Source organism: Schistocerca piceifrons, chromosome 5 (assembly GCF_021461385.2).
Source record: "Schistocerca piceifrons isolate TAMUIC-IGC-003096 chromosome 5, iqSchPice1.1, whole genome shotgun sequence".
NCBI classification, from domain to species: Eukaryota; Metazoa; Arthropoda; class Insecta; order Orthoptera; family Acrididae; genus Schistocerca; species Schistocerca piceifrons.
In genome coordinates this window covers 599037652-599052496 of record NC_060142.1, presented here as the reverse complement: position 1 = coordinate 599052496, position 14845 = coordinate 599037652, and the positions used below count along the sequence as shown (strand labels likewise).

At 49.5% G+C, this 14845-nt stretch overlaps 27 non-coding genes across 27 annotated transcripts; all 27 read right to left on the bottom strand.

The window, feature by feature from the left end:
* Positions 1 to 47: 47 nt before the first annotated feature.
* On the bottom strand, positions 48 to 119 carry Trnat-cgu. Its single transcript has one exon. It is a non-coding gene; the product is annotated as a tRNA-Thr (tRNA).
* Positions 120 to 808: 689 nt separating this feature from the next.
* Trnan-guu lies at positions 809 to 882 on the bottom strand. The gene has a single exon. It is a non-coding gene; the product is annotated as a tRNA-Asn (tRNA).
* A 333-nt stretch (positions 883 to 1215) lies between these two features.
* On the bottom strand, positions 1216 to 1287 carry Trnat-cgu. Its single transcript has one exon. It is a non-coding gene; the product is annotated as a tRNA-Thr (tRNA).
* A 619-nt stretch (positions 1288 to 1906) lies between these two features.
* Trnan-guu lies at positions 1907 to 1980 on the bottom strand. Its single transcript has one exon. It is a non-coding gene; the product is annotated as a tRNA-Asn (tRNA).
* A 333-nt stretch (positions 1981 to 2313) lies between these two features.
* Positions 2314 to 2385, bottom strand: Trnat-cgu. Its single transcript has one exon. It is a non-coding gene; the product is annotated as a tRNA-Thr (tRNA).
* Positions 2386 to 3074: 689 nt separating this feature from the next.
* Trnan-guu lies at positions 3075 to 3148 on the bottom strand. The gene has a single exon. It is a non-coding gene; the product is annotated as a tRNA-Asn (tRNA).
* A 333-nt stretch (positions 3149 to 3481) lies between these two features.
* Trnat-cgu lies at positions 3482 to 3553 on the bottom strand. Its single transcript has one exon. It is a non-coding gene; the product is annotated as a tRNA-Thr (tRNA).
* Positions 3554 to 4172: 619 nt separating this feature from the next.
* Trnan-guu lies at positions 4173 to 4246 on the bottom strand. The gene has a single exon. It is a non-coding gene; the product is annotated as a tRNA-Asn (tRNA).
* A 333-nt stretch (positions 4247 to 4579) lies between these two features.
* Trnat-cgu lies at positions 4580 to 4651 on the bottom strand. Its single transcript has one exon. It is a non-coding gene; the product is annotated as a tRNA-Thr (tRNA).
* Positions 4652 to 5270: 619 nt separating this feature from the next.
* On the bottom strand, positions 5271 to 5344 carry Trnan-guu. The gene has a single exon. It is a non-coding gene; the product is annotated as a tRNA-Asn (tRNA).
* Positions 5345 to 5677: 333 nt separating this feature from the next.
* On the bottom strand, positions 5678 to 5749 carry Trnat-cgu. Its single transcript has one exon. It is a non-coding gene; the product is annotated as a tRNA-Thr (tRNA).
* Positions 5750 to 6368: 619 nt separating this feature from the next.
* Positions 6369 to 6442, bottom strand: Trnan-guu. The gene has a single exon. It is a non-coding gene; the product is annotated as a tRNA-Asn (tRNA).
* Positions 6443 to 6775: 333 nt separating this feature from the next.
* Positions 6776 to 6847, bottom strand: Trnat-cgu. The gene has a single exon. It is a non-coding gene; the product is annotated as a tRNA-Thr (tRNA).
* A 619-nt stretch (positions 6848 to 7466) lies between these two features.
* On the bottom strand, positions 7467 to 7540 carry Trnan-guu. Its single transcript has one exon. It is a non-coding gene; the product is annotated as a tRNA-Asn (tRNA).
* Positions 7541 to 7873: 333 nt separating this feature from the next.
* On the bottom strand, positions 7874 to 7945 carry Trnat-cgu. The gene has a single exon. It is a non-coding gene; the product is annotated as a tRNA-Thr (tRNA).
* A 689-nt stretch (positions 7946 to 8634) lies between these two features.
* On the bottom strand, positions 8635 to 8708 carry Trnan-guu. Its single transcript has one exon. It is a non-coding gene; the product is annotated as a tRNA-Asn (tRNA).
* A 333-nt stretch (positions 8709 to 9041) lies between these two features.
* Trnat-cgu lies at positions 9042 to 9113 on the bottom strand. Its single transcript has one exon. It is a non-coding gene; the product is annotated as a tRNA-Thr (tRNA).
* Positions 9114 to 9732: 619 nt separating this feature from the next.
* Trnan-guu lies at positions 9733 to 9806 on the bottom strand. Its single transcript has one exon. It is a non-coding gene; the product is annotated as a tRNA-Asn (tRNA).
* Positions 9807 to 10139: 333 nt separating this feature from the next.
* On the bottom strand, positions 10140 to 10211 carry Trnat-cgu. Its single transcript has one exon. It is a non-coding gene; the product is annotated as a tRNA-Thr (tRNA).
* A 689-nt stretch (positions 10212 to 10900) lies between these two features.
* Trnan-guu lies at positions 10901 to 10974 on the bottom strand. The gene has a single exon. It is a non-coding gene; the product is annotated as a tRNA-Asn (tRNA).
* Positions 10975 to 11307: 333 nt separating this feature from the next.
* Trnat-cgu lies at positions 11308 to 11379 on the bottom strand. Its single transcript has one exon. It is a non-coding gene; the product is annotated as a tRNA-Thr (tRNA).
* A 689-nt stretch (positions 11380 to 12068) lies between these two features.
* Trnan-guu lies at positions 12069 to 12142 on the bottom strand. Its single transcript has one exon. It is a non-coding gene; the product is annotated as a tRNA-Asn (tRNA).
* Positions 12143 to 12475: 333 nt separating this feature from the next.
* Positions 12476 to 12547, bottom strand: Trnat-cgu. The gene has a single exon. It is a non-coding gene; the product is annotated as a tRNA-Thr (tRNA).
* A 619-nt stretch (positions 12548 to 13166) lies between these two features.
* On the bottom strand, positions 13167 to 13240 carry Trnan-guu. The gene has a single exon. It is a non-coding gene; the product is annotated as a tRNA-Asn (tRNA).
* A 333-nt stretch (positions 13241 to 13573) lies between these two features.
* Trnat-cgu lies at positions 13574 to 13645 on the bottom strand. Its single transcript has one exon. It is a non-coding gene; the product is annotated as a tRNA-Thr (tRNA).
* A 619-nt stretch (positions 13646 to 14264) lies between these two features.
* Trnan-guu lies at positions 14265 to 14338 on the bottom strand. The gene has a single exon. It is a non-coding gene; the product is annotated as a tRNA-Asn (tRNA).
* A 333-nt stretch (positions 14339 to 14671) lies between these two features.
* On the bottom strand, positions 14672 to 14743 carry Trnat-cgu. The gene has a single exon. It is a non-coding gene; the product is annotated as a tRNA-Thr (tRNA).
* Positions 14744 to 14845: the final 102 nt, after the last annotated feature.

The window sequence follows — 14845 nt, the reverse complement described above, 5'->3', positions numbered from 1 at the left end:
GCTGCTCGAGATAGCTGCGCTCCCTGCAGAAAGGTAAAAAAAATGAATGCCTTCTGTGAGGTTCGAACTCACGACCCCTGGTTTACGAGACCAGTGCTCTACCACGGAGCTAAGAAGGCGGCAGCTTTGCGTTTGTGAGCTGTCTCCGAATTGTCACTTCATCATACTGAATCTTGCAACCCTTGACCAGATATCGGATTTGGCACACCGCTGCTGCTGGGGGTGTCCACATTGCCGTTTTCCAAATCTCTTGACTGTTTCGCCCTTACGATCGACGACGAGCGTCGGGCCACCAAGGGTTTGCCGTCTGCACAATCTTGACCTAGTGCACAGCTTGTGGGATAGCGTGGCTCGACTGTGAATTGCGCCTTTCGGCTCCTCTCTCTGGCTACAGTGCGCTGTTGTCCACGGTGGCGCTGGCGTTGCCCACGGGGCTTCATGTAAGGCGACTGCACGTCGCTCGGCCAACAGCGGCCTACTGCTGACCGACACTTAAGAGACACCAAATACAAATCGACATCGAGAGACAGGCCCTGTCATATGGCACTCGCGACGTATACCCTGAAATTGAATGTAAATAATACGTCTTTTGTAGTGGGCGTCGCTCTACTGCAGTGTCACACATGACGAATAAATAGGAAAACAGTAGAACGTCTGTGTAGGGCCATGTTTTTACCTACAGTGTCACTTGGCTGAATGTGTATAAGGCTCTGTGGCATCACTCAAACACAGCCAAATTGTCACACTAGCTGTGTATCTCTAACAAAGTTGACGTATGTCCTCACGTAGGTGCCAGTTAAAACGATTTCGCCCCCGGGTGGGCTCGAACCACCAACCTTTCGGTTAACAGCCGAACGCGCTAGCCGATTGCGCCACGGAGGCCTCGACTTTGGTTCACTTTTGCTCTGTATATCAAACTAATTCGTATACCTTCTGCAGGAATCTCGCAGAATGGTAGCATCTGCTTACGCCTCTTCACATGGATAACGTGCATGCACACTGTAGCGAGGCTCATAAACGAATGACATCGCCAAGCATGACATTATTCTACAAAATGCAAACAAACCACTGTTCTGCCTATGCATTCAGAAAAACTCTGAGGCCAATGGAATACTTGTCATGGGTTGTAGAACATCCCTCTCATTCAGTGTACTGCCTTGTGTTAGATGCTGCTCGAGATAGCTTCGCTCCCTGCAGGAAGGTAAAAAAAATGAATGCCTTCTGTGAGGTTCGAACTCACGACCCCTGGTTTACGAGACCAGTGCTCTACCACGGAGCTAAGAAGGCGGCAGCTTTGCGTTTGTGAGCTGTCTCCGAATTGTCACTTCATCATACTGAATCTTGCAACCCTTGACCAGATATCGGATTTGGCACACCGCTGCTGCTGGGGGTGTCCACATTGCCGTTTTCCAAATCTCTTGACTGTTTCGCCCTTACGATCGACGACGAGCGTTGGGCCACCAAGGGTTTGCCGTCTGCACAATCTTGACCTAGTGCACAGCTTGTGGGATAGCGTCGCTCGACTGCGAAATGCGCCTTTCGGCTCCCTGCACGTCGCTCGGCCAACAGCGGCCTACTGCTGACCGACACTTAAGAGACACCAAATACAAATCGACATCGAGAGACAGGCCCTGTCATATGGCACTCGCGACGTATACCCTGAAATTGAATGTAAATAATACGTCTTTTGTAGTGGGCGTCGCTCTACTGCAGTGTCACACATGACGAATAAATAGGAAAACAGTAGAACGTCTGTGTAGGGCCATGTTTTTACCTACAGTGTCACTTGGCTGAATGTGTATAAGGCTCTGTGGCATCACTCAAACACAGCCAAATTGTCACACTAGCTGTGTATCTCTAACAAAGTTGACGTATGTCCTCACGTAGGTGCCAGTTAAAACGATTTCGCCCTCGGGTGGGCTCGAACCACCAACCTTTCGGTTAACAGCCGAACGCGCTAGCCGATTGCGCCACGGAGGCCTCGACTTTGGTTCACTTTTGCTCTGTATATCAAACTAATTCGTATACCTTCTGCAGGAATCTCGCAGAATGGTAGCATCTGCTTACGCCTCTTCACATGGATAACGTGCATGCACACTGTAGCGAGGCTCATAAACGAATGACATCGCCAAGCATGACATTATACTACAAAATGCAAACAAACCACTGTTCTGCCTATGCATTCAGAAAAACTCTGAGGCCAATGGAATACTTGTCATGGGTTGTAGAACATCCCTCTCATTCAGTGTACTGCCTTGTGTTAGATGCTGCTCGAGATAGCTGCGCTCCCTGCAGAAAGGTAAAAAAAATGAATGCCTTCTGTGAGGTTCGAACTCACGACCCCTGGTTTACGAGACCAGTGCTCTACCACGGAGCTAAGAAGGCGGCAGCTTTGCGTTTGTGAGCTGTCTCCGAATTGTCACTTCATCATACTGAATCTTGCAACCCTTGACCAGATATCGGATTTGGCACACCGCTGCTGCTGGGGGTGTCCACATTGCCGTTTTCCAAATCTCTTGACTGTTTCGCCCTTACGATCGACGACGAGCGTCGGGCCACCAAGGGTTTGCCGTCTGCACAATCTTGACCTAGTGCACAGCTTGTGGGATAGCGTGGCTCGACTGTGAATTGCGCCTTTCGGCTCCTCTCTCTGGCTACAGTGCGCTGTTGTCCACGGTGGCGCTGGCGTTGCCCACGGGGCTTCATGTAAGGCGACTGCACGTCGCTCGGCCAACAGCGGCCTACTGCTGACCGACACTTAAGAGACACCAAATACAAATCGACATCGAGAGACAGGCCCTGTCATATGGCACTCGCGACGTATACCCTGAAATTGAATGTAAATAATACGTCTTTTGTAGTGGGCGTCGCTCTACTGCAGTGTCACACATGACGAATAAATAGGAAAACAGTAGAACGTCTGTGTAGGGCCATGTTTTTACCTACAGTGTCACTTGGCTGAATGTGTATAAGGCTCTGTGGCATCACTCAAACACAGCCAAATTGTCACACTAGCTGTGTATCTCTAACAAAGTTGACGTATGTCCTCACGTAGGTGCCAGTTAAAACGATTTCACCCCCGGGTGGGCTCGAACCACCAACCTTTCGGTTAACAGCCGAACGCGCTAGCCGATTGCGCCACGGAGACCTCGACTTTGGTTCACTTTTGCTCTGTATATCAAACTAATTCGTATACCTTCTGCAGGAATCTCGCAGAATGGTAGCATCTGCTTACGCCTCTTCACATGGATAACGTGCATGCACACTGTAGCGAGGCTCATAAACGAATGACATCGCCAAGCATGACATTATACTACAAAATGCAAACAAACCACTGTTCTGCCTATGCATTCAGAAAAACTCTGAGGCCAATGGAATACTTGTCATGGGTTGTAGAACATCCCTCTCATTCAGTGTACTGCCTTGTGTTAGATGCTGCTCGAGATAGCTCCGCTCCCTGCAGGAAGGTAAAAAAAATGAATGCCTTCTGTGAGGTTCGAACTCACGACCCCTGGTTTACGAGACCAGTGCTCTACCACGGAGCTAAGAAGGCGGCAGCTTTGCGTTTGTGAGCTGTCTCCGAATTGTCACTTCATCATACTGAATCTTGCAACCCTTGACCAGATATCGGATTTGGCACACCGCTGCTGCTGGGGGTGTCCACATTGCCGTTTTCCAAATCTCTTGACTGTTTCGCCCTTACGATCGACGACGAGCGTTGGGCCACCAAGGGTTTGCCGTCTGCACAATCTTGACCTAGTGCACAGCTTGTGGGATAGCGTCGCTCGACTGCGAAATGCGCCTTTCGGCTCCCTGCACGTCGCTCGGCCAACAGCGGCCTACTGCTGACCGACACTTAAGAGACACCAAATACAAATCGACATCGAGAGACAGGCCCTGTCATATGGCACTCGCGACGTATACCCTGAAATTGAATGTAAATAATACGTCTTTTGTAGTGGGCGTCGCTCTACTGCAGTGTCACACATGACGAATAAATAGGAAAACAGTAGAACGTCTGTGTAGGGCCATGTTTTTACCTACAGTGTCACTTGGCTGAATGTGTATAAGGCTCTGTGGCATCACTCAAACACAGCCAAATTGTCACACTAGCTGTGTATCTCTAACAAAGTTGACGTATGTCCTCACGTAGGTGCCAGTTAAAACGATTTCGCCCCCGGGTGGGCTCGAACCACCAACCTTTCGGTTAACAGCCGAACGCGCTAGCCGATTGCGCCACGGAGGCCTCGACTTTGGTTCACTTTTGCTCTGTATATCAAACTAATTCGTATACCTTCTGCAGGAATCTCGCAGAATGGTAGCATCTGCTTACGCCTCTTCACATGGATAACGTGCATGCACACTGTAGCGAGGCTCATAAACGAATGACATCGCCAAGCATGACATTATACTACAAAATGCAAACAAACCACTGTTCTGCCTATGCATTCAGAAAAACTCTGAGGCCAATGGAATACTTGTCATGGGTTGTAGAACATCCCTCTCATTCAGTGTACTGCCTTGTGTTAGATGCTGCTCGAGATAGCTCCGCTCCCTGCAGGAAGGTAAAAAAAATGAATGCCTTCTGTGAGGTTCGAACTCACGACCCCTGGTTTACGAGACCAGTGCTCTACCACGGAGCTAAGAAGGCGGCAGCTTTGCGTTTGTGAGCTGTCTCCGAATTGTCACTTCATCATACTGAATCTTGCAACCCTTGACCAGATATCGGATTTGGCACACCGCTGCTGCTGGGGGTGTCCACATTGCCGTTTTCCAAATCTCTTGACTGTTTCGCCCTTACGATCGACGACGAGCGTTGGGCCACCAAGGGTTTGCCGTCTGCACAATCTTGACCTAGTGCACAGCTTGTGGGATAGCGTCGCTCGACTGCGAAATGCGCCTTTCGGCTCCCTGCACGTCGCTCGGCCAACAGCGGCCTACTGCTGACCGACACTTAAGAGACACCAAATACAAATCGACATCGAGAGACAGGCCCTGTCATATGGCACTCGCGACGTATACCCTGAAATTGAATGTAAATAATACGTCTTTTGTAGTGGGCGTCGCTCTACTGCAGTGTCACACATGACGAATAAATAGGAAAACAGTAGAACGTCTGTGTAGGGCCATGTTTTTACCTACAGTGTCACTTGGCTGAATGTGTATAAGGCTCTGTGGCATCACTCAAACACAGCCAAATTGTCACACTAGCTGTGTATCTCTAACAAAGTTGACGTATGTCCTCACGTAGGTGCCAGTTAAAACGATTTCGCCCCCGGGTGGGCTCGAACCACCAACCTTTCGGTTAACAGCCGAACGCGCTAGCCGATTGCGCCACGGAGACCTCGACTTTGGTTCACTTTTGCTCTGTATATCAAACTAATTCGTATACCTTCTGCAGGAATCTCGCAGAATGGTAGCATCTGCTTACGCCTCTTCACATGGATAACGTGCATGCACACTGTAGCGAGGCTCATAAACGAATGACATCGCCAAGCATGACATTATACTACAAAATGCAAACAAACCACTGTTCTGCCTATGCATTCAGAAAAACTCTGAGGCCAATGGAATACTTGTCATGGGTTGTAGAACATCCCTCTCATTCAGTGTACTGCCTTGTGTTAGATGCTGCTCGAGATAGCTCCGCTCCCTGCAGGAAGGTAAAAAAAATGAATGCCTTCTGTGAGGTTCGAACTCACGACCCCTGGTTTACGAGACCAGTGCTCTACCACGGAGCTAAGAAGGCGGCAGCTTTGCGTTTGTGAGCTGTCTCCGAATTGTCACTTCATCATACTGAATCTTGCAACCCTTGACCAGATATCGGATTTGGCACACCGCTGCTGCTGGGGGTGTCCACATTGCCGTTTTCCAAATCTCTTGACTGTTTCGCCCTTACGATCGACGACGAGCGTTGGGCCACCAAGGGTTTGCCGTCTGCACAATCTTGACCTAGTGCACAGCTTGTGGGATAGCGTCGCTCGACTGCGAAATGCGCCTTTCGGCTCCCTGCACGTCGCTCGGCCAACAGCGGCCTACTGCTGACCGACACTTAAGAGACACCAAATACAAATCGACATCGAGAGACAGGCCCTGTCATATGGCACTCGCGACGTATACCCTGAAATTGAATGTAAATAATACGTCTTTTGTAGTGGGCGTCGCTCTACTGCAGTGTCACACATGACGAATAAATAGGAAAACAGTAGAACGTCTGTGTAGGGCCATGTTTTTACCTACAGTGTCACTTGGCTGAATGTGTATAAGGCTCTGTGGCATCACTCAAACACAGCCAAATTGTCACACTAGCTGTGTATCTCTAACAAAGTTGACGTATGTCCTCACGTAGGTGCCAGTTAAAACGATTTCGCCCCCGGGTGGGCTCGAACCACCAACCTTTCGGTTAACAGCCGAACGCGCTAGCCGATTGCGCCACGGAGACCTCGACTTTGGTTCACTTTTGCTCTGTATATCAAACTAATTCGTATACCTTCTGCAGGAATCTCGCAGAATGGTAGCATCTGCTTACGCCTCTTCACATGGATAACGTGCATGCACACTGTAGCGAGGCTCATAAACGAATGACATCGCCAAGCATGACATTATACTACAAAATGCAAACAAACCACTGTTCTGCCTATGCATTCAGAAAAACTCTGAGGCCAATGGAATACTTGTCATGGGTTGTAGAACATCCCTCTCATTCAGTGTACTGCCTTGTGTTAGATGCTGCTCGAGATAGCTGCGCTCCCTGCAGGAAGGTAAAAAAAATGAATGCCTTCTGTGAGGTTCGAACTCACGACCCCTGGTTTACGAGACCAGTGCTCTACCACGGAGCTAAGAAGGCGGCAGCTTTGCGTTTGTGAGCTGTCTCCGAATTGTCACTTCATCATACTGAATCTTGCAACCCTTGACCAGATATCGGATTTGGCACACCGCTGCTGCTGGGGGTGTCCACATTGCCGTTTTCCAAATCTCTTGACTGTTTCGCCCTTACGATCGACGACGAGCGTTGGGCCACCAAGGGTTTGCCGTCTGCACAATCTTGACCTAGTGCACAGCTTGTGGGATAGCGTCGCTCGACTGCGAAATGCGCCTTTCGGCTCCCTGCACGTCGCTCGGCCAACAGCGGCCTACTGCTGACCGACACTTAAGAGACACCAAATACAAATCGACATCGAGAGACAGGCCCTGTCATATGGCACTCGCGACGTATACCCTGAAATTGAATGTAAATAATACGTCTTTTGTAGTGGGCGTCGCTCTACTGCAGTGTCACACATGACGAATAAATAGGAAAACAGTAGAACGTCTGTGTAGGGCCATGTTTTTACCTACAGTGTCACTTGGCTGAATGTGTATAAGGCTCTGTGGCATCACTCAAACACAGCCAAATTGTCACACTAGCTGTGTATCTCTAACAAAGTTGACGTATGTCCTCACGTAGGTGCCAGTTAAAACGATTTCGCCCCCGGGTGGGCTCGAACCACCAACCTTTCGGTTAACAGCCGAACGCGCTAGCCGATTGCGCCACGGAGGCCTCGACTTTGGTTCACTTTTGCTCTGTATATCAAACTAATTCGTATACCTTCTGCAGGAATCTCGCAGAATGGTAGCATCTGCTTACGCCTCTTCACATGGATAACGTGCATGCACACTGTAGCGAGGCTCATAAACGAATGACATCGCCAAGCATGACATTATACTACAAAATGCAAACAAACCACTGTTCTGCCTATGCATTCAGAAAAACTCTGAGGCCAATGGAATACTTGTCATGGGTTGTAGAACATCCCTCTCATTCAGTGTACTGCCTTGTGTTAGATGCTGCTCGAGATAGCTGCGCTCCCTGCAGGAAGGTAAAAAAAATGAATGCCTTCTGTGAGGTTCGAACTCACGACCCCTGGTTTACGAGACCAGTGCTCTACCACGGAGCTAAGAAGGCGGCAGCTTTGCGTTTGTGAGCTGTCTCCGAATTGTCACTTCATCATACTGAATCTTGCAACCCTTGACCAGATATCGGATTTGGCACACCGCTGCTGCTGGGGGTGTCCACATTGCCGTTTTCCAAATCTCTTGACTGTTTCGCCCTTACGATCGACGACGAGCGTCGGGCCACCAAGGGTTTGCCGTCTGCACAATCTTGACCTAGTGCACAGCTTGTGGGATAGCGTGGCTCGACTGTGAATTGCGCCTTTCGGCTCCTCTCTCTGGCTACAGTGCGCTGTTGTCCACGGTGGCGCTGGCGTTGCCCACGGGGCTTCATGTAAGGCGACTGCACGTCGCTCGGCCAACAGCGGCCTACTGCTGACCGACACTTAAGAGACACCAAATACAAATCGACATCGAGAGACAGGCCCTGTCATATGGCACTCGCGACGTATACCCTGAAATTGAATGTAAATAATACGTCTTTTGTAGTGGGCGTCGCTCTACTGCAGTGTCACACATGACGAATAAATAGGAAAACAGTAGAACGTCTGTGTAGGGCCATGTTTTTACCTACAGTGTCACTTGGCTGAATGTGTATAAGGCTCTGTGGCATCACTCAAACACAGCCAAATTGTCACACTAGCTGTGTATCTCTAACAAAGTTGACGTATGTCCTCACGTAGGTGCCAGTTAAAACGATTTCGCCCCCGGGTGGGCTCGAACCACCAACCTTTCGGTTAACAGCCGAACGCGCTAGCCGATTGCGCCACGGAGGCCTCGACTTTGGTTCACTTTTGCTCTGTATATCAAACTAATTCGTATACCTTCTGCAGGAATCTCGCAGAATGGTAGCATCTGCTTACGCCTCTTCACATGGATAACGTGCATGCACACTGTAGCGAGGCTCATAAACGAATGACATCGCCAAGCATGACATTATACTACAAAATGCAAACAAACCACTGTTCTGCCTATGCATTCAGAAAAACTCTGAGGCCAATGGAATACTTGTCATGGGTTGTAGAACATCCCTCTCATTTAGTGTACTGCCTTGTGTTAGATGCTGCTCGAGATAGCTGCGCTCCCTGCAGGAAGGTAAAAAAAATGAATGCCTTCTGTGAGGTTCGAACTCACGACCCCTGGTTTACGAGACCAGTGCTCTACCACGGAGCTAAGAAGGCGGCAGCTTTGCGTTTGTGAGCTGTCTCCGAATTGTCACTTCATCATACTGAATCTTGCAACCCTTGACCAGATATCGGATTTGGCACACCGCTGCTGCTGGGGGTGTCCACATTGCCGTTTTCCAAATCTCTTGACTGTTTCGCCCTTACGATCGACGACGAGCGTCGGGCCACCAAGGGTTTGCCGTCTGCACAATCTTGACCTAGTGCACAGCTTGTGGGATAGCGTCGCTCGACTGCGAAATGCGCCTTTCGGCTCCCTGCACGTCGCTCGGCCAACAGCGGCCTACTGCTGACCGACACTTAAGAGACACCAAATACAAATCGACATCGAGAGACAGGCCCTGTCATATGGCACTCGCGACTTATACCCTGAAATTGAATGTAAATAATACGTCTTTTGTAGTGGGCGTCGCTCTACTGCAGTGTCACACATGACGAATAAATAGGAAAACAGTAGAACGTCTGTGTAGGGCCATGTTTTTACCTACAGTGTCACTTGGCTGAATGTGTATAAGGCTCTGTGGCATCACTCAAACACAGCCAAATTGTCACACTAGCTGTGTATCTCTAACAAAGTTGACGTATGTCCTCACGTAGGTGCCAGTTAAAACGATTTCGCCCCCGGGTGGGCTCGAACCACCAACCTTTCGGTTAACAGCCGAACGCGCTAGCCGATTGCGCCACGGAGGCCTCGACTTTGGTTCACTTTTGCTCTGTATATCAAACTAATTCGTATACCTTCTGCAGGAATCTCGCAGAATGGTAGCATCTGCTTACGCCTCTTCACATGGATAACGTGCATGCACACTGTAGCGAGGCTCATAAACGAATGACATCGCCAAGCATGACATTATACTACAAAATGCAAACAAACCACTGTTCTGCCTATGCATTCAGAAAAACTCTGAGGCCAATGGAATACTTGTCATGGGTTGTAGAACATCCCTCTCATTCAGTGTACTGCCTTGTGTTAGATGCTGCTCGAGATAGCTGCGCTCCCTGCAGGAAGGTAAAAAAAATGAATGCCTTCTGTGAGGTTCGAACTCACGACCCCTGGTTTACGAGACCAGTGCTCTACCACGGAGCTAAGAAGGCGGCAGCTTTGCGTTTGTGAGCTGTCTCCGAATTGTCACTTCATCATACTGAATCTTGCAACCCTTGACCAGATATCGGATTTGGCACACCGCTGCTGCTGGGGGTGTCCTCATTGCCGTTTTCCAAATCTCTTGACTGTTTCGCCCTTACGATCGACGACGAGCGTCGGGCCACCAAGGGTTTGCCGTCTGCACAATCTTGACCTAGTGCACAGCTTGTGGGATAGCGTGGCTCGACTGTGAATTGCGCCTTTCGGCTCCTCTCTCTGGCTACAGTGCGCTGTTGTCCACGGTGGCGCTGGCGTTGCCCACGGGGCTTCATGTAAGGCGACTGCACGTCGCTCGGCCAACAGCGGCCTACTGCTGACCGACACTTAAGAGACACCAAATACAAATCGACATCGAGAGACAGGCCCTGTCATATGGCACTCGCGACGTATACCCTGAAATTGAATGTAAATAATACGTCTTTTGTAGTGGGCGTCGCTCTACTGCAGTGTCACACATGACGAATAAATAGGAAAACAGTAGAACGTCTGTGTAGGGCCATGTTTTTACCTACAGTGTCACTTGGCTGAATGTGTATAAGGCTCTGTGGCATCACTCAAACACAGCCAAATTGTCACACTAGCTGTGTATCTCTAACAAAGTTGACGTATGTCCTCACGTAGGTGCCAGTTAAAACGATTTCGCCCCCGGGTGGGCTCGAACCACCAACCTTTCGGTTAACAGCCGAACGCGCTAGCCGATTGCGCCACGGAGGCCTCGACTTTGGTTCACTTTTGCTCTGTATATCAAACTAATTCGTATACCTTCTGCAGGAATCTCGCAGAATGGTAGCATCTGCTTACGCCTCTTCACATGGATAACGTGCATGCACACTGTAGCGAGGCTCATAAACGAATGACATCGCCAAGCATGACATTATACTACAAAATGCAAACAAACCACTGTTCTGCCTATGCATTCAGAAAAACTCTGAGGCCAATGGAATACTTGTCATGGGTTGTAGAACATCCCTCTCATTCAGTGTACTGCCTTGTGTTAGATGCTGCTCGAGATAGCTGCGCTCCCTGCAGGAAGGTAAAAAAAATGAATGCCTTCTGTGAGGTTCGAACTCACGACCCCTGGTTTACGAGACCAGTGCTCTACCACGGAGCTAAGAAGGCGGCAGCTTTGCGTTTGTGAGCTGTCTCCGAATTGTCACTTCATCATACTGAATCTTGCAACCCTTGACCAGATATCGGATTTGGCACACCGCTGCTGCTGGGGGTGTCCACATTGCCGTTTTCCAAATCTCTTGACTGTTTCGCCCTTACGATCGACGACGAGCGTCGGGCCACCAAGGGTTTGCCGTCTGCACAATCTTGACCTAGTGCACAGCTTGTGGGATAGCGTGGCTCGACTGTGAATTGCGCCTTTCGGCTCCTCTCTCTGGCTACAGTGCGCTGTTGTCCACGGTGGCGCTGGCGTTGCCCACGGGGCTTCATGTAAGGCGACTGCACGTCGCTCGGCCAACAGCGGCCTACTGCTGACCGACACTTAAGAGACACCAAATACAAATCGACATCGAGAGACAGGCCCTGTCATATGGCACTCGCGACGTATACCCTGAAATTGAATGTAAATAATACGTCTTTTGTAGTGGGCGTCGCTCTACTGCAGTGTCACACATGACGAATAAATAGGAAAACAGTAGAACGTCTGTGTAGGGCCATGTTTTTACCTACAGTGTCACTTGGCTGAATGTGTATAAGGCTCTGTGGCATCACTCAAACACAGCCAAATTGTCACACTAGCTGTGTATCTCTAACAAAGTTGACGTATGTCCTCACGTAGGTGCCAGTTAAAACGATTTCGCCCCCGGGTGGGCTCGAACCACCAACCTTTCGGTTAACAGCCGAACGCGCTAGCCGATTGCGCCACGGAGGCCTCGACTTTGGTTCACTTTTGCTCTGTATATCAAACTAATTCGTATACCTTCTGCAGGAATCTCGCAGAATGGTAGCATCTGCTTACGCCTCTTCACATGGATAACGTGCATGCACACTGTAGCGAGGCTCATAAACGAATGACATCGCCAAGCATGACATTATACTACAAAATGCAAACAAACCACTGTTCTGCCTATGCATTCAGAAAAACTCTGAGGCCAATGGAATACTTGTCATGGGTTGTAGAACATCCCTCTCATTCAGTGTACTGCCTTGTGTTAGATGCTGCTCGAGATAGCTCCGCTCCCTGCAGGAAGGTAAAAAAAATGAATGCCTTCTGTGAGGTTCGAACTCACGACCCCTGGTTTACGAGACCAGTGCTCTACCACGGAGCTAAGAAGGCGGCAGCTTTGCGTTTGTGAGCTGTCTCCGAATTGTCACTTCATCATACTGAATCTTGCAACCCTTGACCAGATATCGGATTTGGCACACCGCTGCTGCTGGGGGTGTCCACATTGCCGTTTTCCAAATCTCTTGACTGTTTCGCCCTTACGATCGACGACGAGCGTCGGGCCACCAAGGGTTTGCCGTCTGCACAATCTTGACCTAGTGCACAGCTTGTGGGATAGCGTCGCTCGACTGCGAAATGCGCCTTTCGGCTCCCTGCACGTCGCTCGGCCAACAGCGGCCTACTGCTGACCGACACTTAAGAGACACCAAATACAAATCGACATCGAGAGACAGGCCCTGTCATATGGCACTCGCGACGTATACCCTGAAATTGAATGTAAATAATACGTCTTTTGTAGTGGGCGTCGCTCTACTGCAGTGTCACACATGACGAATAAATAGGAAAACAGTAGAACGTCTGTGTAGGGCCATGTTTTTACCTACAGTGTCACTTGGCTGAATGTGTATAAGGCTCTGTGGCATCACTCAAACACAGCCAAATTGTCACACTAGCTGTGTATCTCTAACAAAGTTGACGTATGTCCTCACGTAGGTGCCAGTTAAAACGATTTCGCCCCCGGGTGGGCTCGAACCACCAACCTTTCGGTTAACAGCCGAACGCACTAGCCGATTGCGCCACGGAGGCCTCGACTTTGGTTCACTTTTGCTCTGTATATCAAACTAATTCGTATACCTTCTGCAGGAATCTCGCAGAATGGTAGCATCTGCTTACGCCTCTTCACATGGATAACGTGCATGCACACTGTAGCGAGGCTCATAAACGAATGACATCGCCAAGCATGACATTATACTACAAAATGCAAACAAACCACTGTTCTGCCTATGCATTCAGAAAAACTCTGAGGCCAATGGAATACTTGTCATGGGTTGTAGAACATCCCTCTCATTCAGTGTACTGCCTTGTGTTAGATGCTGCTCGAGATAGCTGCGCTCCCTGCAGGAAGGTAAAAAAAATGAATGCCTTCTGTGAGGTTCGAACTCACGACCCCTGGTTTACGAGACCAGTGCTCTACCACGGAGCTAAGAAGGCGGCAGCTTTGCGTTTGTGAGCTGTCTCCGAATTGTCACTTCATCATACTGAATCTTGCAACCCTTGACCAGATATCGGATTTGGCACACCGCTGCTGCTGGGGGTGTCCACATTGCCGTTTTCCAAATCTCTTGACTGTTTCGCCCTTACGATCGACGACGAGCGTCGGGCCACCAAGGGTTTGCCGTCTGCACAATCTTGACCTAGTGCACAGCTTGTGGGATAGCGTCGCTCGACTGCGAAATGCGCCTTTCGGCTCCCTGCACGTCGCTCGGCCAACAGCGGCCTACTGCTGACCGACACTTAAGAGACACCAAATACAAATCGACATCGAGAGACAGGCCCTGTCATATGGCACTCGCGACGTATACCCTGAAATTGAATGTAAATAATACGTCTTTTGTAGTGGGCGTCGCTCTACTGCAGTGTCACACATGACGAATAAATAGGAAAACAGTAGAACGTCTGTGTAGGGCCATGTTTTTACCTACAGTGTCACTTGGCTGAATGTGTATAAGGCTCTGTGGCATCACTCAAACACAGCCAAATTGTCACACTAGCTGTGTATCTCTAACAAAGTTGACGTATGTCCTCACGTAGGTGCCAGTTAAAACGATTTCGCCCCCGGGTGGGCTCGAACCACCAACCTTTCGGTTAACAGCCGAACGCGCTAGCCGATTGCGCCACGGAGGCCTCGACTTTGGCTCACTTTTGCTCTGTATATCAAACTAATTCGTATACCTTCTGCAGGAATCTCGCAGAATGGTAGCATCTGCTTACGCCTCTTCACATGGATAACGTACATGCACACTGTAGCGAGGCTCATAAACGAATGACATCGCCAAGCATGACATTATACTACAAAATGCAAACAAACCACTGTTCTGCCTATGCATTCAGAAAAACTCTGAGGCCAATGGAATACTTGTCATGGGTTGTAGAACATCCCTCTCATTCAGTGTACTGCCTTGTGTTAGATGCTGCTCGAGATAGCTCCGCTCCCTGCAGGAAGGTAAAAAAAATGAATGCCTTCTGTGAGGTTCGAACTCACGACCCCTGGTTTACGAGACCAGTGCTCTACCACGGAGCTAAGAAGGCGGCAGCTTTGCGTTTGTGAGCTGTCTCCGAATTGTCACTTCATCATACTGAATCTTGCAACCCTTGACCAGATATCGGATTTGGCACACCGCTGCTGCTGGG